Source organism: Camelus bactrianus, chromosome 35 (genome assembly GCF_048773025.1).
Source record: "Camelus bactrianus isolate YW-2024 breed Bactrian camel chromosome 35, ASM4877302v1, whole genome shotgun sequence".
In the NCBI taxonomy this organism is placed as follows: domain Eukaryota; kingdom Metazoa; phylum Chordata; class Mammalia; order Artiodactyla; family Camelidae; genus Camelus; species Camelus bactrianus.
In genome coordinates this window covers 23992283-24019296 of record NC_133573.1, presented here as the reverse complement: position 1 = coordinate 24019296, position 27014 = coordinate 23992283, and the positions used below count along the sequence as shown (strand labels likewise).

The 27014-nt window shown below is 45.3% G+C and overlaps 1 protein-coding gene and 1 non-coding gene across 4 annotated transcripts in view; both read right to left on the bottom strand.

The window, feature by feature from the left end:
* CAMK1D (calcium/calmodulin dependent protein kinase ID) overlaps positions 1 to 27014 on the bottom strand; it is a 344956-nt gene that overhangs the window by 263533 nt on the left and 54409 nt on the right. The gene's annotated exons all lie outside the window — the stretch shown is intronic.
* LOC123616524 (U6atac minor spliceosomal RNA) lies at positions 5966 to 6095 on the bottom strand. Its single transcript, XR_006724531.1, has one exon. It is a non-coding gene; the product is annotated as a U6atac minor spliceosomal RNA (small nuclear RNA).

The following is a 27014-nucleotide window of genomic DNA, read 5'->3' as shown; positions in this document are numbered from 1 at the left end:
TATTTTGTGGTTGGCTTTATTCCTTTGATAACTATGTAAGTTTAAAAAGCTAAAGTTCTAGACATTCTTAGAGACAATGAACAGTACATATATGTAAACTCAAAAAAAAAGTGCAGAATATTGTGTATATGTATTTGTATGCAATATATTGTTTACGTGCAAATTGTAGCAATTCTACCTAATAAAGCTGAAAACTGAAAAAACAACAACAACACTGTGTGCTGTGTAGCCAGAAAGCTCCAGATCGCTTAAACAAGCAAAAAGCACCCTGGCCATGACAACTCTCATTTAACACGTTGCTTTGTTTGGCAGCTATCATTTGTCTAGACGAGATGTAGCTCTCAACTCCTTTCAACAGCCCTTCAGGGCTGCCATGGTGACATTCGTCTAACTCAGAAGGACCAAAGACACAGTCCCAAGGGACAGAGCTTTAAAGGACTGACCATCTTCCTTGGCTTATCTATTTGCTTGTACGTATCAAAGGTTTTTTTTTTTTTATAGTCAGTTTACAATGATGTGTTGATTTCCGGTACACAGCATCACGTTTCAGTCATACATATACATACATGGATTCCTTTTAATATTCTTTTTCATTATAGGTTACTACAAGATATTGAACATAGTTCCTCCATGCTATGAAGTAGAAACTTGCTGTTTATCTATTTCATATATAGTAGTTAGTATCTGCAAATCTCAAACTCCCAATTTATCCCTTCATACCCCCTTAACCCCCTGGTAACCATAAGTTTGTTTTCTATGTCTGTGAGTCTGTTTCTGTTCTGCAAATAAGTTCGTGTCTTTATTTTTTAGGTTCCACATATCTCATTTGCTTCTTACGATCTGTACCGATAGTTTTATATGAATAAACTGAAACCAACTCTCTCAAATATTTATCAATCCTTGGTTATTCAAGAATTGATGTTTCAAGATGATTTTAGCCTTTTTTTCAGCCTCCTTCTATCCTTCAGGACATTTTACCACATTTCTACCAGGGAGCAGGGAATAGTTTACGAGAGAGAACAGGTCTTGAGTCAGAGAGGTAAAGTTACAGCTCGGCTCCACGATCCATGGGCAGCCTTGCATTTAGCCTCCCTGAACCTCTGCCTCTTCATCTGTAACATGGGGTAACACCCACAGTGCAGGGCCAAAGGGATGATTAAATGCAACCACCTGAAGAGAATATGGGGTGTTGCTCCAAATGTTATCCCTTTTGTCAAAAGTAGTTTTGAAAATAGGATCCGATCAACAAAAACCAGAAACTAACAACCAACGTGACATTTTAGGATTATCAGAGAATGTTAATAATCTGCAAGAATCCCTGGACGCATGGCTGACAGAGCACCGTCCATGGTGAGCAGCTGCCTCAGAAATGCCCAGGTGAGCAGGAGGATTTCTTTTTTATTTTTATGTATCTGAGTTGGTAAAGAAATGCCGCGCTGGTGTCTTACCCTGCGATTAGAAATCCCCCACTAGAGCAGCATGTACTAACCCACAGAAGGATAAGCACTTTCTGGGTGTGCCGTCATCGGATTTCCGCATCACGGCTGCACACGCAAATGCAGAGTTGAGGGCTGATTTCTATCCCCTGCCTGACGTCCACGGTGACTGGGAAACAGCGTGCTGTTCAACCTTCTGCTGAAGAGAACTTCCTTAGAACCATATATAAGAGGCCAGAGTTCAAAGAATCTGAAATATGACAAAGCAGATTTGGAGGAACGATACTGACCTATCCTTTCTGATTTGTCTGCCATTAGCCATTAACACGAAACTTCTCAAATTATAGTATGAGTGCCAGGGCGTAGGTAAAGCCAGAAGATTACAAAGGTGCACTTTCCTGCAGCATCAGTGTCCTCGGGGAGAGTCCGTGGATCGTGCAGAGATGGCTGCGCTCGTGTGTTTACGACTCCCTGTACCAGAGAGCACTCGGGGTGGGGGAAAGGTTGGGAAGCACTACGGAGGGTGAGGGGAAAACACCAATTTACTGAACACCCACCTGCCAAGATTTGCGCTCGGTGTCTGCACACTGATCTCAGTTCATTTCTTACTTAGTCATTCAATGATCCTGGGAAGATGAGGAGGGAACAGCCAGGGACTTTAATGATTGTTTTCACATACATTTTAACTAGGTTTTCAGAACCCAGCTCAGCGTCTGTATCACATCCTTTGAGTCTCGGGCCCGAGGTGAGAAAAAAGCACCAGGAACTTGGCAGTGAAAACACACCAGTGGCAAGCTCAGACGTGAGAAAACTGGTTGATGTAGATACAGATGTGCTGGCGGGGTATGAATTCTTGTGGTTTACCTTAAAAGGTCTACTTTTGAATATAAACAAATGATCAAATTTACTAATAAGCTCTAATAAGCACCAACACATGATACATTTATATATATGTATATATAAAATTATAATATTATATTAATCTATCTCTATTTAACTCTTAGAGTTTATTTTCATTCCCTAACCCAATTAATCAGGAAATAAGTTTGCTCCCGACACGAACTCCAGCCACTGTTTGTGCGGCAGAATTTGGCCAAGGGATGCACCTTCTCTAACATAATGCTCACTTCTTCTCCCCAGTCCAGCCAGAATGTTCCTTGTCTATGCTGCTGTTCAGTGCTGCCCTCTGAGTTACTCTCACCAACACGAGAGGACCCCACTACCTTAGTTGGTTAGAAACAAAAGCTCCCTGAATCAAATCAGCCCCCTGGGTCTGTTTTGCCCGTCCTTTGACCCCTCTCCTTTCTACTAACACATATGACAGATATCTTAGGTAGTGAGTGCCCATGAAACATACAAGCGTCAACTCTATTTTTATTGGCCTTCTTAACTATCATATTTTACACCCATCCTGCTGGGCTGCCTTGAGACTCTCACAAGTATGGTCAAATGTTTATCAGCAGCTTAAAAAACTCTTAACAGGCCAGAAATACAAACTGTCCATTCAGTAAAACATGCCCATGAAAGAATCATTTACTTTTCATGATCATTTACTTTTCACGACATTACCAGAATTGGGCAAAACACTAAAACCATTGTGAACACACACTCATCTTCTTTCACTGACTCACAAAGGAGCTAAGGAGCTTGCTGTGTGCAGAAGATGTAAGACGTGTTGGATGGGAGTATTCGGAGGAAGTAGCTACCAAAAGTGGATACTACTCAGGAAACGGAGATGCTCTCAGGAGAAGCAGTCTTTGGTTTCTGTGACAAGCAACAAACCTCTTCCTCCAAAGATGCAGTGGCACAACAATACGGTCTCCACTCGGTGCCGCTAACCTTCTATTAGGAGCGTGTATCAACTACCATCAAAGAGAAAGAATGCCTAAAATAATTGTGGCAGATTTCACAGGCTAATGCACTGCTCTGGGGTACGCTTACTTTAAGAACATCTCTCGTTAAACTGCTGCCCCAAAGAGCAAAAGGCATTAGAGAATCAGCCCACTTTCATTGAATTTCTCCATCACCCTATCTCACCTTTGCATCCTTGTCATTCTTATCGCCTCTTCGAAAATAAAATTCAGAAAGAAAACACAACTTAGCAAGCACCGGATGCGTATCCTCGTAGTTTCCAGACTCCTCACGTTATCCCTGAGCACAGCCGCTAGAGCATGGTGCCTCACTGCTAGTGATGGAGAATGTGAGCAGTCCCTCCATTGTGCATGAGCTCTAGCGACTCCCCCAGCCAAGCCCGGTGATGCTCCCGCACGTTCCGGTAAGGCCAGAACAGGTGGCAGAGAGGAAGGGCTCGTGCACTCACAGCCTCTCCTTTCCTTTATCTCCTAGGAAGCAAAGACCACGTTCTCTGAGGTCACCCTGAGATTCCAAGAGAACAGACCTGACAAAGCTCTGAAACAGCCAGTCCTCAAAGACAGCCCAAGTCTGCTCAGCAATAAATAACAGGGAGATAAAACAGCAAGCTTCCATCATCACTTTTTTGTGCATTTCGTAGGATGATGGTGGATTCTGGGACCCCTGGACATCTCAACACTACTCTTCAGAACGGAGTTTATCATGATTATGAAATAAGGTTCTGTATTACTCGGCACATTTTTGAAACTTAAGTCTGATTTCTGGTGGTTTCGTAACTAACTCACCCAACCTAAGATTGTTTGTGAATATGCTGGCTCCAGATAGATGTATATTTTGGACTTCGGTTGCCAGGAAAATTTCAGACTCCCAAGACTGGCTGTCAGTCTGTTGTTATTCTTTCTTATCTGAGCAAGACTCAAGTTGTTGTAGCATTGGAGATGCAAGAAACACTCTGACCATCAGACTTTCTTGTGCCTTTGATCTCTGCTCATCAAGTTTTCCCCAAAATTGAATTGAACCCAAAGAAACCCAAAGAGCCCAGAGAAAAATTTCTCTTTGAAAAAGTAATTTTATCATAGAAACTTAAAAATATATTTATTAATCTTTCTTCTGATTCAGAAACTATGAAAGGGAAATCTGCCAGTAAAAGAAAAGAATAAGGCAAAAAAAAAAAAAAAAAGAACACAGGAAATAAATGTTTCAAATGTCTATATTATCTACTGTGGAAATATCTCCACGGTAGTTTCAGACAATGATTATCATGAAGATAAACAGAATGCGAGCTGTGTGGTACGTGTGTGTTTCAACTTTCTGTAGTTAATGCGTCACAGTACAGGGGTGAATTACATTTAACCTCTTTTTGAATGGGAAAGCAAAGGATAGACTTGTCATAGTAGTATCTTATCTGTTTGATAAACTGGGTTAGTGTCACAAATCATACAGATCACATTATCCCCACTACAGCCCTCCTGTTGTGAAAACAAACCACGACGGTCAAACCAACTTTTTATTTATTCATCTAAATTCAGGTCTCCTGCCCACACAGCAGCAGGCTGGGCAACAGTGACTGCTGGAACATGTTTACTTCTTATTTGAAACTTAAGTGATACTGATCTTATGGTAAAATGAAATCCTGACTGCTACGGCCAAAGATTAAGAGTGAGAATTTACCCTACTTTATTATCCTGTGTGCAAGAATATTGTTCACGGAGACACAGGAACAGAGATCAGCAGTGACCCCCACCTTCTGATGTCAGCACAGAATTCTTTCACCCACTTCCCTGGACCCCTGCAACAGGAACCTTCTCTCCCTCCATCCTCACCTGCTTGTTGTCTGCCTGCTCCTTCAAGGATGCCCTTCTGAAAGCTTGGACCTTAAGGCACCACTGACAGCATCTAAAACAGCGCCTGGCACGTCGGATTGGCAGACTGACTCGGGGAGCATGTGCGGATGGAATGACCGAATGTACTGACTTAGCGTCTGAGAAAGGAAGCGGAGTGGATGGCCTCAGCCCTTCACGATGCACTCAGCCAGCCTCACCTCCTGCCACCTGCCTTTGTTCTAGCTCAGCGCCACAGGGCATGCCCAGACAGATTCACTTTCGCTGGCTGGTGGTTTTGCGTGTCATTCAAAAAGTCAACACATTAGAAAAAGACACACACAGGGAGTCATTCCTCTGTTCTCAATCGCCCTCTTCCCCTCTGCCTGCTCCAGATGCACATCTGTGTCGGTTCCCTGTTTGCCCACATAGCATTTCTTTATGCAAAAAGAAGCAAACGCACCTATAAATTTTCATATCCCACTCTTTCTTACATAAAGGTAGTGTACTCCATACACTGCTCTCCACCTTGCTTCTTGCACTTGGCAATGTACCTGAACATCACGCTACATCAGTACACAGCTCTCCCTCACTCTCTTTTAACAACTGCCCGACATTCCACTGTACACGTACACTGTCCTTTAACCACTCCCTTATTGACTGATGGACACCTGGTGGCTTCGATGTTCTGGTGTGATATACAAAGCTTTGGTGATAATCAGGTACAAATGTCATTTCGTTACACGTACAGGTGTGTGCATGGGAAAGATTCCAGGACAGGACTGCACATCGGTAATGGAGGTTCATACTGTCAGATTCCCCTCCTGGAGGGTTGTTAAAAAACACTGGTAGGTGGCTATAAAGACATGATGACACCTTAAATGTATGTGTGTGGTGTTGGTCCCTAAAATTTTTCCCATTCTTCTCAAGGGGAGTGCTAACCAAATTCTTCACTTTCATTAAAGCTAGACTATTTTAAAACTTAAGTCAACACAGCCTCCCCTGCTGGTGGTCAGAGATCAGTATTCCTCTTCTACGTCCATCCATCATTTCTCTAGGAGAACAGATTTTCCCTCTAGCAACCTATTAGAGGAAAACAGGCCCTCTAAAACAGCCCTGAAAGCCTAGTTAATACGGGGGAAATGAAATTTTTATAAGGGTATTCAGGGATTCTAAATCAGCAGCAAATATTTTTTTCATCACAACACCCAAAATGACATGGAAAGAAAAACACAAATGAATATTTAAAAACCTTATTCATTCCAATTCAGAGGGGACTCTCCCCCCAAACAAGTTTATATTCTCAGAGGTTTTAGTAATTCATGATTTTTTTTCACAGCAAGAATCTCAAATTAGAAAATGATGCCTATTTGCAGAATTAATGAAAAGGTCCTTTTCCCACCCCCTCTACAGAAGCCATGAGGGAACAACATACTTTCACGTGAGAATCTCGGCGTTCAGGAAACTGACCCTCTGGTTTAGGACATTTATTATAGTCAAGGAGCACAAAACCAATGATCTGCTTTTGCACCAGCATAGTTTGCTAAATATACATATACTTGTCCAAATTCATTCCTTTGTGTGATATACAGTTGACCCTCGAACAACATGGCGGTTAAGGGCACCAGCCCTCCTGGAAGCCGAAAATCCGAGTATAATTTGCAGTGGGCCCTCCATACCTTTTGGTTCCTCCATATCCACAGTTCTGCAACCTAAAAGATCCACAGATCAACCAACCGCAGATGGTGCAATACCGTCGTCTCTAAGCTGAAAAAAACCTGCGTGTAAGTGGACCCACCCAGTACAACTCCATGCTGCTCAAGGGTCAGCTGGACTTTCGTACGATGCCTTCAATATACTTTAAAGCGACTTGGCATGGACGAGATGATATTAAATTAAATGCTAATTTAAGCTTCGATTCCAGAGACAGCTAGTCAACCTGCATCAGTAACTCACACTCCACCCACCATAACAGGCGCAAGAACCGTCTTAGCTGGTTTATTCATACCAGTTCCAACCTAGAAATAAACAAGTGTCCACCGAGGATAGAACGGGTATCCAAATTTCACACAGTGGACCACCACATGGCAGTGGGGGAAAATGAACAATGTATATAAGCAACAACATGAATAAATCCCACAAAGCGTAAGCAGGATGCCAACTTTCTGGAATTCAAATCAGGCAAAACTAACTTATGGTGACAGAGGTCAGAACAGTGATTACCTTTGGGCAGGGAGGTGTTGTTTCAACTGGGAAAAGGGGACCAGGGAGCCTTCTAGGGTGCTGGTAATGTTCTACGTCTTGATCTAGGGGGTCAGTACAAGGGTTAAAATTTTTTGAGATTTGTGAACTTTACTGTATGCAAATTCTATCGGAGCTGGTCAGCTAGCATCCTAACCAAGCAGTCCTTACTCTGGGAGTGGCAACTAGAAACACTTGGGCTATTACATTTGAGTAATGCTAGAGCCTCTGCCAACCAGATCCTCAGAAATGATTTTTTTTTCCTTGATGAAATTGGTAGTTTGTTAATTAGCATGGTAAGTGTTAAGAATGGGGTAAAAAAAATTTTTAGGTCCTCCCTGTCCTGGTCCATACTCTGATTTCAGAATACGCCTGGAAACAAAGGATGGTTTCCTCTGCTTTGTGAAGGATCAGCAGCAAACACTGCCAGCCCCACCCCCCTGCTCCTCCTCCCCAGTCGATGGCACCAACTTTTCACAGCACCTGGATGGCACATCTCAACCCTCTCCTTTGATGAAGGGACAATGGACACATTGGGAAAGGAGAAGCCTCCCAAAGCAAGGGCTGCCTCAAGTCCCCACATCTTTGCCTGGTTCCTGGGCCCCAGGGACAGAAGGTCCATCAGCCAGTGACACTGACTACCAGGACACTCAGGCATGGGAACCTCTCCTCCAGGTGCTGAAACATCCAGAAAGCCTTAGCTCTCCATTCTTCTTCCCCTTGGCCCCGCACACACACACACACACACACACACACACACACACACACACACACACACACACACACACACAACCATCCTCAAGTCTCTCCCCACCCCACCCCCAAATGCAAACATGTGATTGGTATAGTCATTCATTCAACAGATATTCAGAGTTTGGGCAAAATCTGAAAGATGAGTATCTTTTAAAGATTTGTCTATTTCAGGAGTGCCTATTGTATGAATGACAGTATTTACTGAAACACACTCTCAGCAAAACGTCTCTCGCTCACCTCAGTCAATTCATCACTGACGCTGAGATACAGGCAAGAATCCAGAAGGCACCCATGATGCTGGGGACCAGTCTCCAGGGCAAGGTAACTGTGAGAGGGAAGCCCTGCTGGCCCTTTCTCTGTGGCCGCCCCTCGTGGAGAAGGAGGAGGGCTGGCCGGAAGGGACAGAGGGTGGACGCCCAGCCCCTTCTCCCTCGTACTCCTGGGAACCTGCTGGAAGCCCGCCTACTGCTTTTCTCCCCTAAGCTAGCGTGGCCCGCTCCAGAGGTTCAGAATGAGGACGCCCTTTACTGCCACAGTCTGAGGCCCTCCGATTTAGCTTTTCTTGGCAATAAAGTTAATATTCGGGTCTCCATCTGGCTGAGTCCTCAGCCCTTCTTCACAGCTGGTCCAGAGCTCAGGTGGGAAAGGTTGTGTTCCTGGGCCCACACGCCTCACACACGTCACAGGTGGTAGGTTTGGTAGGAAGATGAAGGAGCTGGGAAGAGGCTTTGCAGGGGCCCCTGAACAATGCAGAGAGCGTGCCCGTCAGCAGGACCTCTGGGGCTGGAGCACTGATATCCGCTAGGCAGACAGTGTGTGACTTTTTCATTCTTTTGTTCTGGAACAATGAGCATTTCCTAGACAGGTAACCTGAGAGATCCAGCATTTCGTCTCCTTGACTAAAACACCACAGTCTCAAATAACAAAACAAAATGAAGTCAGGGGAGGGATAAATTGAGTCTGGGATTAACAGATACACACTGTTACATATAAAACAGATAAACAACAAGGACCCACTGTATAGCACAGGGAATTATGTTCAATAGCTCATAATAATCTACAATGGAAAAGAATCTGAAAAAGAATATATACGTTATATATAAAAACTGAATCACTTTGCTGTACACCTGAAACTAACACAACATTGTAAATCAACTATACTTCAATTAAAAAAAATCAAAAAGACTGTCAAAGTCCTTGAACAATTATGGAGCATATAAAGTACAAGCCTGAAACCTGCTGGGTGGAACGCAAGTTACTGCCTCCTTCCCTAAATTGGCAAGGATACAATTTACCTAAATAGTTTTAACGCTCGGTCCACCGAACCTACAGGTTGACCCACAAGTCAACCCCAACCTGCCTCAACCGATCCCATGAACCAAATCATTTGCAAATTTCTACCTCATCTTGCTATAGAGGCATAGTTTGTCTCTGTAAACTGTGGCTCCTGCTCCAGGAACAAGAGATGAATGAACAAAATCAGAGCAGCACTCCCTAAAGGTATTAAACATAAAACCATGAGCCTTCAAGATCATTTAGTTAGTCCTACATCCTTGTTCCTCATACGAAGCAACTGCAGTAACATAAAGTAAATTCAGTATATGGCCTGACCACACCTGGGGAAATCGAATATGAACTGGATATTAAGGATCCTGAAAAATTATTGTGTTAGTGGTGATCATGCTATCTTGATTATATGGGAAAACACTTTTCCTTCTTTTCTTCCTTCTTTCCTTCCTTTCTTGGGGGAACTGGAGGGTGGATATCCATTTTAAGTATTGTAAAGGGTGGAATGTCAAGATACCTTTTTTATTGAGATGTAATTGACACATAACACCGTGTAAGTATGAGGAGGACCATATGTTGATTTGACACACTTACATACTGCAGTATGATTACACTGCAGGCTTAGCCAAACCTCCATGACATCACGTAATTACCATTTCTTTCTTGTGGCGAGAACATTTATGATCTAGTATCTTAGCAGCTTTGAAGTATCTAATATGTATGTTAACTACTGTCACCCTGCTATGCGTTAGATCCCCAGAACTTATTGATCTTCTAACTTCAAGTCTGTATTCTTTAATCAGCATCTCCTCAGTTTCCCCACCCCTCAGCCCCTGGTAACCACAAGTCTACTCTCCGCTTCTACAAGTTCAGCTTTTTTAGATTTCACAAGTAAGTGATATCACACAGTATTTGTCTTCCTCTGTCTGAATTATCTCACTTAGTATGATGAGCTCAAGGTCCACCCATGTTCTTGCAAATGGCAGGATTTCCTTTCTTCTCTTGGCTGGATAATATTCCATTTTATACGTTGATGAACACTTAGCTTGCTTCCATGTCTTAGTTAATCTGAATAATGCTGCAATAAGATATCTTAAATATACTTTAAAATATCTTAGCATTTTTTTTCACAAATGGAGATAGTTAAGTAAGTAAATGAATGAATGAATAGCTGTCCTGACCCAGGGTACACAAAGCTGGTTAACGGAGGAGGAGCTGGCTACCCGCCAAGCATCCTTCCTCTAATGCTTCACAAGGGACCCTTTACTGTGTCTTATACCCTCAACACCTGAGCAGCTACCCAAGGCGACTGCAGTCTGTCAGAAGGTCATTCAGGTTCTGCCCACTCAGCTTTGGAAAGACTCTGCATACTTCAAATTAGTGTGGCAAACTGGGCTTGGATGAGCTGAGAAAGTTACCAGAGCGGCCTTCTTCTCAGATCCAGATGACCGAGTGATGGCCAAGTAGTCATGAACACTGGTCTGGGCGGAAATTTGTTCCGAGTTTCCAAGACCCTATCAGTGGACCAAGAGACTAGACTCTCCCATGCCATAATAAAACCTAATAGAATAAGAGCATAATCATACCTAATAACCAGGAACTGCTTCCCACGTACCAAGGACTGTTCTAAGTGGTTCACAAGAATGATCTCAGCTGATCACTGCAACATTCAAAGAGATTACTATCTCCATCATATATGAAGTGACAGGAGCACAGAGAGTTTAAGAAACTTGCCAAGACCACAGAGCCCGCAGGGCCAGCGCCACCACTGGGACGACTGTGCCACACGGCCTCCTGGCCGCACTCCGTTTCCACACAGTCGTGCCCCAAGTCTCTCCCTGGGAGAAATGGTCCAGGGACACGTCTCATTGTCCTTAAAAACAGCACAAAAGAATGCAAACAAAAGGTAAACGAGAAACACAAAGTTCACCGCACGGGCCAAAACAAGATGTTCGACGTCAGAAAAATCTTTCACTTTGTTTTTCTCGTGAAAAATTCAAACCATTCAAGTGCTGCCTAACTGTCTTCTCCAAATGAATCTGGGCTAGACATCCAGGCAGCTCTGCAATTTCTCCTTAGAGAACTCTCTCTGGAGGCAGCAGAGGCCTGGGCTGCCCGCTCAGACCCTCATCCTGACGGGATGGGAAGGCGCCAGTCATTTCCTTTAAGGGCTCTGGGCAAGTTCCTGCAGACAAGTCTTCACACTCACACAGGAAAAAAAGGAGGATGCAGTCCACCTTCCAATACCTTCTCTAGGGCTTCCAGGACTGACAATGACTTTGAATGAATCTCCATAATTAAATTACTACGTTAACATTATGCCTTCAGAGCTAAAAGGACAAGACTTAAAAAAAAAATCAGATTGAAACAACCAATCTGAGAAAAGCTGAGGTGTCTTATGATGAAACTGGGGACAATTCCCTGCTGGAATGGTCCCTAGCCCCATTCCTGAGCCCTTTGCCTCCACTAGTCCAACAGGAGTGTAAGTTAAGGGTGTCTCATGCAATCTTAGAAGTCACAGAATTCTCAAAGGACTTCAAAGTCAAATGGAGACACAGCACAGGTAGGCTCTGAAAGCACAGAGGGAAAGGCAGACCAAAAAGCAGATCAGCAAGAACCGAGGGCTCTAACTCCAGTGGGTTCCGTAACTATTGGCATGGACGTTTCTGCAAAGGGCCTTGACCACCAAAAGAAAAAGGTTTCATATCTTGGCTACTGTCCCTATTTGAAAAACCTGAGTTTCCTCCGATCTTAGTCGACTGAATGAGCAAGGGAAAAACTGAGGCAAAGAGGCCATATTTCTATCTGCAATGGAAACGAACACTGGTATCTACAAGTGACAAGAACCTCTCACACAGAACCAGCCTCCTCTCACTAGCTGGGAACTTCTTGTTCCTTCCCCAAATTTATTATTGTTAAAATTAGTATTTGACATTCACCAAATGCCAACAGCAGGCCTCTATCTGCTATTATGACTCCATCATTTGCTCACCTCTGAACTGACTTTCAAAACATTGTTAACTTGGTCCCAGAAAACAACCGTCAGGCATAAAGATAAGGGAGGAAATTCAAAGTTATACTGACCATTAAACTAAATTGGTGATATAATTTTCTACAGTTGTCAAGGCATGCTTTATGGCTTTTACATTAAAAAGACTGAGAACTTTTTTTTTCTTTTTATGACTGCAGACAGCGTAAACACGATGGTTCGAATGGCTAAAAGCAAGTCAGGAAAGGACCTGGGAACAGTCTCTTGTTTAAAAATGTGTGTTGACGTTCCTCAGCCATGAAACTTGGAAAACCCAAAGGCAAGTCTGTCTATTCCACAGTCCAAACGTGTCCTCCCCTTTCTTGCCCACATTTTGGTGTTAGGCCCCTCACAGCAGGTCACAGCAAAGCCAATGATGGAAGGCAGCCAAGCAACAAGAGACAGTAGGACCATCCTTCACACCAAAGAAGCCAAAACAAAAATGGCAGCACCGAAGCTAATTCTAGCTAAACGTGAGCTATGCAGTATTCAAACCAGTGCCAAGGTGGTTTCACTTCAGAACTCTCACATTAACTCAATTAACGTATCCTCTTCCTCAAAGTCTCGGAGACCATGGAAATGGAGATTTCCGTGGTCCTCCTCAATCCCGACTACGTGAGCACAACCCATGGTTCATGCCTCCATGGAGGCAATTATAACATATTGTAACTACTCATTTCTGTGCTTGTCTGTCCCCTCCCCTCCATCAGAGGGTCCTCAAATCACGAGTGACATCACTTACCCATCTGTATGTATGACAGAGGCACTTGGCACTGAGCAGACACCCCTCACCCCTATTCCATAAATACTGAATAGGTCTTATAAACACACAGTCCCTGAGAAGACTTTCTGCTGGTAAATATCCTTCCTACTCAAGGCAAAATTCCACCATGAAAGATTCATTTCTTTGGCTCTGTCTTCTGGAGTCTTTAACAAGATCTCTCTGAAGGGTGTCACTGTCTTCTCAACTGCTGTGAACTAATGTATAGAGGAAGTTAAAGAAAATGGCTCCAAACCGAAGGGAAAGATTAGAAAGAAAAGAAATAGGGAGGAGAAGTGGAAAGAGTGAAGGAAATGAGAAGAAAAGGTTGGGAAGGAGGCAAAGGAACACCTGCCTTCTTTGTTTTTGCCAGGAATCCATTATCCCCGCCTCCTCTCCAAGAGGAGCTGTCGACACTCCCAAGTGTACTCACTCCTAACGTGATCCTTCTCACAAACGAACGGAGGAAGCAGGTTTCCCTTGTCCCCCAAATGCTCAACAATGGTTCAAAGTTTCTTTTTGATCTTTTTTCCTTCTTAGGAAAGAAAGCAAAATGAAGGGAGAGAAAAACACTTCACAATCTTTCACAACCAGGGAGAGCACCACATTAAACTTTTGACATGAAAACTCTGACCACAGGTTCATGTTCAAGGTTTGGGGTGACAGCTAGAAACACTGACCTCGAAAGGAAGGGTTTTTGCAAATCTTCCTGAATTAAAACATGAGGAGAATGAAGTTCCACTTTCGTATAATGTTTAAGAGAAATCAAAGTTTTAAGAAGAGCAAATTATCAGTAAAGACTACTATAACAACTCTTCAAGCATATGGTTTACATTTTATTGAGTTTTTAGTCCATGCTGATTTATTACTAAGACCCCCCCCCAAAAAAATGATTACTGCTGCATCTTTATGCCATCAAAGTGACTCTCTTTCACAACTTTAAAAACAAATTTCAAATTTCCATTTTTTCACTTTTTTCAGTGCAAGAAAATTCAATTTATACAGTTTCCAATCCTCTCTGTTCTGGAGGTTTTACTGAAACTGTGATAAAGTGCTTCTTGGGTGATTTGAGGGTTTTAATTTCCATCTTTGAGAACAGAGTAGAATATATAAAGAAAAATTAAGCTTAGACAAGAGGAGGGGAGAAGAGTTCACCTTTTGTCACATCAAATTAAACAAAACAAACAAACAAACAAACAAAAAACTATATATATATATATCCAAAAGGACTAAAATATAACCAGAATGGCAGGGGCAGAAAAGCAAGAGCTCTACTATTTCATGATCACTACGTAATTTGAAAGAGACTTTTATGAGGAGTTGCAGGGAATAAACCCCAGGCCAAAGGAACCCCATCTCTGCCTTTCATCAAATTTAAAAAGAAGTTCCTGCCATAAAGTAAGACACGTCAGGCCACCACATTCTTTCCCATTTGGTTTAGACAAACAATCTCCTCGGCCTGCCTGGTTATCAAAGACCCAGCAGGAGAAACAAAGTAAGCCCTGCCCCCTCAGGACGTGGGGACTGTCAGGCTCAAGTGCAAACCACTCAGGAAGGCAGCTCTGCAGCTTGTTCATGCAGCGGATGTCCACACTGATGGTGCTAACAGAAGGCGCGAGGATGCACCGTAAGAGCAATACCCCAGCATTGTTATCACAGCCGAGCCCTCAAAGGCAGGCGAACAACACAAGGCACATTTCAGCCCTTGTCAATTTCATCCTCGCAGCGCACTGAACGGTGATAAAGCTTCCTGCACGTATCAAGGGGCGCACATACACAAAATGACTTTGAACACACTTGGCTCTAACTGTCTGGCCTCCAGTCAATAAAGGCACCCAAAGACGAGCCCCGCCAACAAATTTAAAACCACAACAAACCACCCTTCTTGGTCTCTGAGACGCATGCAATCTTTTTACCCACAGAAAGCACTTGTCATCTAACTTCAAAAATGACTTGTAGAAAAGAAAAATAATTTTAGCTTGGGATACAGCACAAGAGTCCTCAGACAGCCAGGCACTGGGACTCAGGATAACAGATCCTGGTGTCTGACGTGTGTCCTATGCAGACCACGGACTCCCACCCGTGACAGGTGCATGGCTCCATTTTAATAAGCGGGAGGGGAAGATGGGGAAGATTCCTGCATCTGAAGGCTGAGGTCTCGGGAAAATTCCATGGAAAACCAAAATCTAGTACAAGCATGATATCTTGCTAAAACACGAAAGCAGCACAGTGCTATTCCAGGGTGTCATTTATACTCAGTGTCCAAGGACAAGTCTCTTTATTTTTGCTGTTAACTGAAGTCAAAACTATGAACTGTGTGGTGGGGTGGGGCAAAGCAGAAAAGAAAGAGGCAGGATTCCTCTATGCTATGGAGAACAAATGTATCACATCTCTGCGACGATGCCTCAAACTTCAGAGGTTACAGTGAGAATTTTAAATCTCAAGGTTAATAATCCCGGGGGGGGGGGGTGTAGGGTGGGTATAGCTCAGTGGTAAAGCACGTGCTAATAAGTAAGCATGCACGAGGTCCTGGGTTCAATCCCAAACAGCAACAAACAATTAACAAACAAACCAAAAAAGGTTAATAGTCCCTAGCATGACATCAAACATATGGACCCACTCTTCCTGGTTAAGAGGTCAGCAGCAGTAAGCAAATTTCATTATAATATCTAACTCCCAGACCAGTGGGATGAATAGGAAAAAGGTCCCAGCAAACAAGAAGGTGACCACAAGGAAAAGGCTTGCCCAGGGAGCTCTCCTGATGGAACAGCCTGAGCCTAGATACAGGATTTTCTGAGAAGCTGAACATGCCATTTAAGAAAGGAACTGAATTCATGTCCTGGGGAACTAAGCCTTTTTGTCCTTCCCATTCAGAGAGGACAATGGCCAGATACACAACTCCATCAGGGCAGAGGACCAAGGAGGCCACTTGCCCGATGTGAAGGAAAGGACCAGGGGTGGAGAAAAGAGGCCCAGAACTGCTCAGAATGAGGCTTCCTTTCCAGGGAAGGTCTGAGATCAATGGTCCAAGATGAAGAGGATGAGGACCAAGGTCCGGGGTGAAGGCAATGACTTCAGCTGCCGGAACTGCTCCGTGATGAGCCCGGCAGGAAAGTTCTCATAGTAGGCCTGACTTCTGTCCTTGGAAAGGCCTCCTTCTGGGCCAGCCCTTGGCTGGTATCTGAGAACTTGGATTTGGAAGAGTTCCCACCACCCTAACTGCACTGGCTCACTGTCTTAGGTGTCCATGGGGCTCAGGCCTGAACAGGACAAGAAGTGAGGTAAGGGAGAATTCACTCTCTGCCTGACTGCTAAGCTGGGACGTCGGCGTTGGACGTCCCTGCCCTCGGATGGGACTTACACCCCCAGCTCTCCTGCTTCCCTGGCCTTCAGACTCAGACTAAAATTATACCACCAGCCCTCCCAGGCCTTTTGGGAGTCCCTGGCTGCAAATCCTGGGACTTCTCAGCCTCCCTAATTCTTTATAATGAATTACATATCTATCTGTCTACCTACCTACTATCTCCTATGGTTCTGTTTCTCTGGAAAACCTTAACTCATCCAAGAGTACTATCACAAGGAATTTCTGAACTTTTCAATTACGGCTGGAGATTCGCTAATTTAGGTCCTTAAATTTTTGGAATCATTAAGCAATCACCGGTTAGATGCCATTACCCCTAAAGCCATCAGTTAATTCTGGGCTAGGAATGAAGGTTCAGAAGTAGTGGGAAGAACAGCCTGGAATATATAAGCCAGGACCCCAGTTGACTTCCCAGCATTGACTAGATCCAGCCCTGCTCCTGGCCCCTGACAACTACCACAGTGGATGACCTGGGGGGCACCCACAATCTAGGCTCACATGACCACAAAACCTCAAAGCCTGAAGGACTCTCTCATTTTGCAGATGAGATTCGGGAAGGCAGAGCAGTGTGTCAGAAGTCACAAGTCAAGGTGTGTCTGATTCTGGCTGTCTTTTCCCATGCGTGACCTGACTCTCCAGACCCCAACTCATGGCTGGAAAGAGAGTCACAGTTGAGGGCCATAAAATGTCAGGAGAAAATAGTCAGGAGCTGCAAGAGGCCACAGAGGACGTCTTCAAACCCTCAGTGGAAGCGAAGGGGTTATAAATCTTAAAATGTGACACAGAAAAGGTGGATAGTAGTCATTACTTGTAGCCTTCCTAGGCAATCTCTTCAGGGCAGCGGAGAATGAGGAGAAAAGTCACACGTGGTCACGCAGGCAACAGAAGAGGCTCACGAAGCAGGGACATGTCCCCACATCTCTGCTCCTGGACAAAGAGACACGTGCTCCCTCCCGGGGCCCCTTGGTTCCTCCTCACCAGTCAGGCTGGTGCTCTGAAGGGTCACACTGGCTCTGCTTGCGTATTAGTGGATCTTTTAAACAAATTATTCCTGGGGGAGGTGGGGACAATTTATCACCTCTTGGTGGCGTGTGATTAACCGGTTCCCTTGGGGGTGTCTGAGGATTGGTCTCACACGCTACTCAGCACCTGGGCCCCCATTTCTCTACATGATCTCCTTTTCATCTCGGCAATGAAAGGAACCCAGCCTCGGATTCATCCAGACCCAGCTGCAAGCCGGGCTCCCTCCCATCCGGGCAGGGGTGAGCTAAGAGCTGACCTCGGGGTCCGCGTCTGCCCTCAATAACCAGGGATGATGGCGCGGCCTTGAAAATCAGCCCGAGGCTCCAAGTGGCTTACTGGGGAGGTGAGACGCGTGTTTGATTAACTTTCCTACAAAACTGTCCTGAACGCTTTGGTTTATGGTTTTAATTTATTCTTCCTTTCTCCGCTACAGTAACAAGGCAATGCCAACAAGGTGGCAGGAACATAAATTTTGGAAAATAAGAAAATGAGGCCAATCTCCTGAGTTGTTATGCAGAACCCAATAAAAGCATTGAAAAATATGTATCACCTGTAGGCACAAACGCCCCAAGACTGAAAAGCTCCGGAAAGAAGCACCAGGGAAATCTAACAATCAAGACACGTGGGTTCCGGCTCCAGCTCTGGCCCTAAGGAAACCGCAATTCCCAGTCCAGGCAGCTCTCGGGCCAACGTTTCTTCTTTCGCAAAATTGGCAACGTCCTGCCTCATTCTCAGACTATGGCACGTGGCCCACCAGCAGGATGAGGGGAAAGCCGTGGAATTAATTCAAATGACTTGGCGAGAAGGCTCATTTGATTGAGTGCAAGCACCAGACAGTCTAAAGCAAACTGCTCCTTTTCACGTTCATTAGAAGCAAAAACTCGCAGCTGCCAGCTGCTGCCCCCCATCACACAAACATCAGCCACCTACAAACAGGACTAAGTGCCCCAAGATGCTTCGTTCCTACAGAGCCGATGGCTGGCTGCCCTCGGGTCAGTATTATCACATGGCTTTGCCAAGCAATCCGTCTTTTCATGGTGAGTACCAAGGTCACCGTGAGTTTAATCCCCTCCAAATGCTTGCCAATTCCAAAAGAGCCGGATCTGAAGTGATAAGGGGTTTTTGATGATTATCCCGGCTGCCGATTTCGTCCCAGAGAGAAGGGCAAGAGAAAGAAGGGACACGTGTGTGCCCTTCTCACTGTGTCTGCAATTCAAATAAGGCCAGAAGTCAGAGGCTCGGAAGAGAAGAAAGCAAGGAAGCCAGAACGTGGGGGACAAAACAAAAGAAAGGAGTGACCCATGGCCCCCTAAGTGACACCCACACTGGGGTGGGGAGGGTGAAGTTTTGTTCTAAGAGCTGCCCTGCCAAGGTCCACGTGGCCCATGGGACACTAAGCCAGGCAATGAAATCCAGTGAATACAAACAGCCACGCACGCACAGCCCGGGACTTGGCAGATGTGAAAGCTCAGGGCACAGCTTCCTCTGCCCTTGTCTTCCAGACGCACCTGCGTGGTCACCCTCCTCACACCTGAACTTGATGCCGACCGCCTTCCAGCCCCCGTGCGAAGTGCCGGGCACAGCGAGATGGACGTGTCAGGAGTTAGGGGAGAGACAGTGGGGCCAGGAGGGGCGCTGTGACTCTGGGAGGCCAGGGAAGATGCTCTGAGGAGGTGATACTGAAACTGCAGGAGGAGAAGCCAGCAAGGCAAAGGGAGGAGGAGGAGAAGGCAAAAACAAGGAAAGGGCTGCGGGTACCCTGCCCAGGCTGGGAAAGCGCTTGGCTGCTGGGGGCCGGGGGGCTGAAAGGAGTGGGGAGGGAGTGACTGTAAGAAGGAGCAGGGTCTGGAGACAGGCGCAGGGGCCCCGCCACATGTGGCCTCTTGGGAAGGGTGTTGGGTCATCTGCACCCACACGTGGTGGTCGGTGGATGGAAGCTTTGGAACAGTACATGCCTTGCCTGCCTGCGTCTTCCATGATCGCAATGCCTCCCATGGAGAAAGCCACATTGCAGAGGGACAAAATGGAAGGGAGGGAACCGCTGGGAAGCTGCTGCCTCCGCCCAGGAGAGCGAGGACAGTGCCTGGAACTCGGGCCGTGGAAGTGGAGCCAAGAGGAACGGACACCTTTGAGGGAAGACACGGGGCAGAATTTTGAAAGTGGGATCAGAAAGTTCAGTAAGAAAGAACGGTGAAGGCTTTAACAAGTGTTTACCTGTCGCAGCCTAAAAACCCTCCGTCCAATTCCCAAATCAAGAGCCTGGGCGAGAGGGCTCCCAGGAGCCAGCCAGGACGCAGAACTGACCAGGCACAGCCCAGCACTCTCCTGCCGAGAAAGGCCAAGTTCGGCCAAGCTAGAAAAGCACTGCCAGCCCTGTGGCCTTTCCCAGGGAGGAAAATGCACGAAACCAAATGAAGGAAGGGGAACAGCAAGTTGGCCTCCGAGGCTGCCGGGAGCAAGGACAGCCCAGGGCTGGTTCTCTCCAACCTCCCCCGACCCCAGATCCACCTTCCACCCTCCTGTGTCCTGCTCTCTGTCCCAGAGGACAACTTAGCGGATGGCATCACCCAGGCTCCCTTGGGAGTCAGAAGAACAGAGGCCAAGAGAGAGAGAGATCAGAGTATCGCTTCCCTGCCTCCTCCATGAATTGGTCCAGGGCTCCATCAAGGACTCTGTCCCCACAACCACAGCTCCCCCTGGTACCCATCCTCCAGGGCTCACTCACTGGGCTCCTCTCTTCACCCCTGTGCCACGGGAGGTGGGAGGCACCAGTCCTTGGGCACCTGAATCTACTGCTGATTCCATCACCCACAGCCCCTCCTCTGTCCCCACCACACACACACTTCTGCCATGAGCCTCTCCACTGATGCCTCCGTATTGGAACCGTCTAGAGTGAGTTCCCCTTCCTGCTGGGACCCCATCTAAAACACCAGGGAGGCCCCGTTGCCTTGAAAACCCGCTAAAGCAGAAACCCAGCAGCCCAAAAAGCAAGGGGACCTGCCTTCCCGGTGTCAGGCACTGACTCCGCAACCAGTCCAGCTATTCCAAAGTGCAAAGATGTCTCGTTAAAGAGGAATCATCGTGGGGCTCGAAATAACAGCTTATCATGGATCGTGCACTCAAGAGGAAACTATAAAATAATAGCAGGACCCGCTAAAGTTAGCTCGAGGTAAAGAGGTGACACATCCCTGGCATGCTCTGCTCTCCAGTACAATCACTGTGAGCTTGGGTCCTTTAATAACAAGAGGAGAATTTTCTAGCTATTATTCCCAATTCTTCCACCAGCATATTAGAACATGTGATTCTTCATGTAGGCTTTTAAACTCCTCCTGTGGACTTATATGGATTGGAATGACGGGTACGTGACATTTTCTCATCTGGGAGGCATCCTGCTGTCCTCCTGTCCATTTATTCACATTTAACTAACATCTGTCAGTATCTGTGGATGCTGGTACGAGCTCGTAGGCTCTGGGCAAACTTTTGAGAGCAGTGACCAAGATGCAGTCCTTTGCCCTCTAGTTAAGAGTCTAGTTTTGAGGAGATAAGGAAACGCAATTAAATGCAAGGTGGTAAGTCCAGCTCAGGGCTTAGGACAGGAGCTGGGGGAACGTCCAAGAGGGGGCAGGGCGCCTTACCCAGTGCGGAGGAGAGAACAGGGAAGGTTTCTGGATGAAATGAAAGCTCAGCAGAGGCCAAGAGGTGGGGCAGGAGCCAGCCCGAGAGAGGAGACGGGGAGTTAGGCTGGAGGCAGACGGACCACACGGGTAAAGTGGAAGAGGAGACGTGCCACTGCCCGAGGCATGTGGAGGAGCAAAGCCAATTGTGACAAGAAGGACAGAGGTGAGGAGGCTGGCAGTGTGCTGACACCTCATGAACGGCCTTATCAGTAGGGAAGCCGTGCAGTTTATCATCCCAACTGGGACAGGCCAAGAGGGCCATACTTGCACCGGGAAAACAGACCTAAGCTGGGACTGTCCCCGACACACCAGACACGGGGCCGCTCCACTTACACGACACGTGAAACGGTTCCCACTTCAAATGGACAACGGAAAGTGCCTGATGGGGCTTGGGGAGAGGAGTCGCATGAGCAGATCTGGGCTTTGGGAAAATCACTTTGGGGCCCCTCATGGACAAGAAGCTGGAGAAGAGCCGACACTGAAACTGTGAGAACACTGAGGATGTTCCCGGAGAAATCCAGGAAGGAGATGAACTTCTACGTGGGGATAAGATGGGTCAGTGTACACAGATGGATGCAAGAAATTTACACTGAAGTTTAAGATATGGGAGAGGGATTAGGGAGCTGGGAGGAGAGATGAAAGGTAGAGGGAGGAGCCCAACTGTTAACTGGATGTCTGGCTGGGGCGAGGAGGACGCTGGGGCCACGGGGCGATGGAGGACAGGTGGGGAGGGGAGCGAGTGGGTGGGCTAGATTATTAAGGGATGTCAAGGGAGCCACTGGACACAGGGCCCAGGGCTCCGCACGGAGACCTGGGCTGGAAATGGGGACTTGGGACAGTCAGCACGCGTGTGATGACGAAAGAGCCCCTGGAACAGGCGGCCAGGACCTTGAGAAGAAGAGTCTCCCTGGAGGGTTAGGGCGTACAGGCTGCAGTGAATGGGAAAGGGAGGGGATGAAAAAGCAAAAGGCGTAAGACAGTTGGTCTTGGAAGCTGTACTCTGACAGGGGCTGGGGGACAGCGAATGGGACAGATCGAGACTTTAAGCGGGAAGGTACCGGATGCACGTGAACAGGGCAAATGCCATCACCCGGCTGCTGGCAAAAGTCTCCTTAAATCCAGACACACGCCATTCAGGGTCTTTTTTATTTCAGTTGCACAAAACCAAACCCCACCAACATAACCAGATTAGTGAGGATGAAGCATCCACGGCTTCTGAACAAACCTTAGGGGAAATGCTTCTTAGGCCCAAATCTGAGACACTCAGGCTGTCTTTCCAAGCTGGCTTCAGTCTGACTGGAGAGAGGAAGACGCAGTTCCTGCCACCGACACTTCCAGGCAAACAGAGGGCCCTAAGGGGCCTTTCCTTTCTGACACAGCTCAGGAGCCACTCTTGTAAGATTTGATGAGATCCGCAAGCTGTGTGAGAGGTCAACTATCTCATGTGCCTATAAGTTCAGCGAAGGGGCAGACGTATACCCCCTCTTTCCTTGCTTATTCTGGACCATAACCACATTCTTGCTTTCTAGATATAAACCCACACTCCACGTACATAAGCGATCCCTTTTCAAAGTAATAAAAAATATAGTGTATTTTTAGAATTTAAAAATATTTTTTATAAACAGAAATCACTATATTACCCACATATTTTCTAAAGAGAGCTCTGGGTAAAACAGCTCCAGAAGCCAGAAAAGTATTTTCCATTCATCTGTAAGGTCTTCTTTTTTTGAAGCACCAAGCTTGTCCTCCACGTTGGCTGGGTGTTCCAAGGGCGCACTGGTACTGGATACAGCAGCTGTTCACATCCGAGGGACCGCGTCCCACTGTAACACTTGTTATTATGTGGTGATGCCTATGGACTGGGGCCACCTTCAGCCAGAGCTAGTGAGTTGTTTTTTGATCATTGTGTAATTATCTCATTACCAACACGGGCTGAAAATCAGGAACAACCAGAGAGAGAGAAGACTGTATTCTTCGTCCCTCCCGTTCCCCACGACTGAAATATTCTTACTGAAGAGTCAACACCAACAGATGTACCTGCTCCTCGGATCTGTTAGTGCTTGAAACCAAGGAGAGAATTTTCATGTGGTCCAACTACCAAATATCAGTGAAAAATCGTTCCTGAATGCCTGGCTTCAAGAGAGTAACATGAAACCACCGGGGCGTGACTGGAAACTATCAGAAAGAGCCCAGGCAAAATGGCCTGGCATAAACAACGGACAGTGAAACAAGGCGCAAACCAAATAATCTGAGGGCGATGGTTGGGACGTGGGGACTGGCTGGACGTGGTTCCAGCACGGGTTTGGGAACACCGGGTCTTAAGCATCCTGTGAGCCTGGTGACAAGCACGGAGGACACTGCTCTGCCCACAAAGCCTCTGGCTCTTAGAATCAGTAGTACAAGCAAGATGCTTCTTAACAGGATTTCACCTCTCTCACTAAGCTCGCAGAGCAAAGCCCAGGCCGCTTCAAGCTTGAAAGAATGTTCTTCCTGTGCTTGGATGTGAAGGTAGGAAGGAGACCCAGCCCAAGCCCCTGGAGCCCATGCCTGCCTGGTCTCGGAATTCCTCACCGGGAGAGGCAGGCTGGGGCTCCTGCCTCCTAAGAGGCACAAGGCTGGAGACAGACAGAAAGTCTGCAGGGCAGTCCTAACCAGTAAGAAGGACTTCTCTCGGCCTGAGGGAAAGTAGATGTTAATTTTTTCACACAAAGGGGAGAGGCAAGCCCAGAGGCAGACGCTGCACTGCTGTATAAGGGGTCTGTCTGCACCCACCACCCTCCTCCTCATCTAGTGGCCAGAGCACTGGACTCCGGGGGTGGCCAGACACCAACGTGAGCCCAGAGGAAAGACAGCAGCCCCCTGGGAATGGAAGAGAATTCCAGTGACACAAATTCCATTGATACATCTGACACTTTTTTTTTAATAGGAGACAAGCAGAGTCACTCTCAAGAGAGTAACTCAGCATTGGCTGTAACGGTCCTGATAGAATCCAGTTGGTTTTCTGCTGAAACTGTCAGTCCTCCAAGATGACATGACAGCCCTTTGCAAGAGAGAGGTTGTTAGAAAGAAAGAAACTCCAAGCAGCCTGGATTTTGCATTTTTCTTAATAACTCAAAAAAAAATTTTTTTGACTAAGATTCCCACCAAAATTTCCCAAAGGGTTAATTAAATTAGTAAGCCTCAACTACCTCAAGATCGTACTCATGCAGGAAATCCATTGCCAGGAAGGCTTTGCTGGAGTTACAAAAACATAGTATAGTTTATAAAATAATAAAAATTATTATATAATGTTCATTCATTTGAAGTGGCCCATCAGTGTAAAATATTAAAAGCGCTATTATATCACTATTATATCATACCTCGACTATCTCTATCACAAAATGTGATATATTTTTTAAAAAGTGTTATGTCCAATTCTTCACTGCTTACTAAAAACAATTTTAAACTCAGTTAATTTAGTTAGTTTATTCAAGTCAGTAAGAAAGTAGGATCCGTCCAGAGTCATGCTCCAGATAAAACAGCTATGGTGGTCGTCACTTAAGTACAAAAGAAAATCTTTTTTTTAATAAGCTAATAAAATCTCTTTGTTTATTTTGAATATTGACATTTCAGGGAAAGCATTTCTGATATTTAACTAAAAGCAGATGAATAAAAGTGGGAACATTAAAAGAATTTTTTGATTCGTGGTATGGCTTATTGTCTTTTTTGTATGTATAAATTATTTCATTTCAGCATGGAGGCAAGTCCTTTTCTTTGACTTAGGGATATTTTTAGAACTTATCAACTATTGGTTGATAAGCTGAATGTTGTCACATGTCTTTCCCAACTTTATATATTCCAGGTATTTCCAACTAAACTATATATTATATATAGTTGGAAATTATATATATACATATAATTAAAGACACACATATTCACATTTATTTACCTATACATATATCCAACTTCAAAAGCCTCTTAGATATAAATGGTGAATTACACTTTATTTCTTCCCCACTCTTTAACTGCTCCCAATTTGGATATACCCATGGTGGCAGGAAAGAAATTTTATTTGAAACTCTAAACTGGTTATCTGTTCTGACTTAAACCTGTTCTTTTTTTTTTTTTTTAATTAAACTATAGCTGATTTACCATGTTGTGTTAGTTTCAAAGTGTACAGCAAAGTGGTTCAGTTTTATACATATATAACCTTATACTTAAAAAATTCAATATATAAGATAAAACCCTAAGAAGCTAAAAAACAGTTTTTCCAATGCTACTATTTTCTGCAACCTAGGAATAGCCAGAACTCTTTTTGCTTCTTGGTGTCTGTGTGCGTGTGTTTTCTCTTTGGATCTAAGGCTGAATCACTTTCTGGCTTCATTCAGAATCTACTGAGGCCCAGTGGGGACTAGATATTTGTTCCCAGTGCTTTATGCCCTAGGAAAACCAGGGGTCTGACTCATTTCTAATGTGTGCCCTGCGTTTTGTTAATAAAAGCTGTGGAAAAGTCAGGAAACAGGACTTGGCTCTGGTTAACTAGTGTATTTTCCTATTTTTTTCACAGTACCTTAGAAAATGCCACCACCAGAACCAGTGGGTGTCAGGAAAACCCCCTTCCATTCTCTGAGCCTCCAGGAAATGGCCACAGGCTAACAACCTTACCTCCTGGGGGTTCATTTTCTCAATTCTGCACCCTACTTACTAAAAGAAAATTGAAAAGATGGGGGGCAGTAAATACTGATGAGATCGTATCTGCCAAGTTTTGAAGAAAATACATGGTAAAATAATCAATGCTTATGAAATCTCCTGTCCCTGGGGTTTGAAAAAGTAGGATGGATTTCCATTTATTTGAGATGAGGTTGGACATGGATGACCTCTCAGGGATCTTTTTAAATTTTAGGTCAAAAATAGACAGAGAAGTTCATTCACTCAGGAAAGTCAAGGAGAAAAGCAGCAGGCAGCTGTTCTAAAGTTTCCTACGAGCGATGCCCTCACCGCAGCCCAGCCTTGGCTGACATCTTTCATCTAAAGGAAGGCTGTGGACAGCTTCCAGCAGAGGGGGACCATGGCTCTCCATCTTCTACAAAGGTGGGGGTCAGAAACTCTTGGATAAACCCAGTAACTGGGATCTTTACTCAACCAAACATCCAGGGTTTTCTTATAATACCTTGACTAGCTTTTAAATAAAAGCTTTGTTTTGGACTTTCAAATTAGCCGAAAAACAATTTTTGGATGATAATCACCGGCAGGGATGTGATAAGATGGACAATATAGGAGTGGAAATTAGTTAAAAAAAAAAAACTTTCTGAGAGCCATTATGGTACCATGTAAGTCCTTAAAACAAAAATGTATCTTTGAACTTAATTCCTCATCTCAGAATCTATCACCAGACCCATGTTTACTGAAGCATTTTTCACAATAGCCAAGATATGGACACAACCTAAGCATCAGTCAACAAAAGAATGGATAAAGATGTGGAACATATATGATGGAATACTATTCAGCCACGAGAAAGAAGGAAATTCTGCATTTGTGATGGCATAAGTGGACCTTGAGGGCATTATTATAAATAAGTTAGATACTGCATGGTGTCTCTTATTTGTAGAGTCTTAAAAAAAAAAAGGCTCATAGAAACAGAGAGTAGAAAAGTGGTTGCCAGGGGCTGGGGAAAGGGAAAGGTTGTTTAAAAGGGTACAAACTTTGAGCTATAAAATGAGTAAGTCCAGAGGATCTAATGTAAAACCTAGTGACGACAGGTGATAACACTGTAGTGT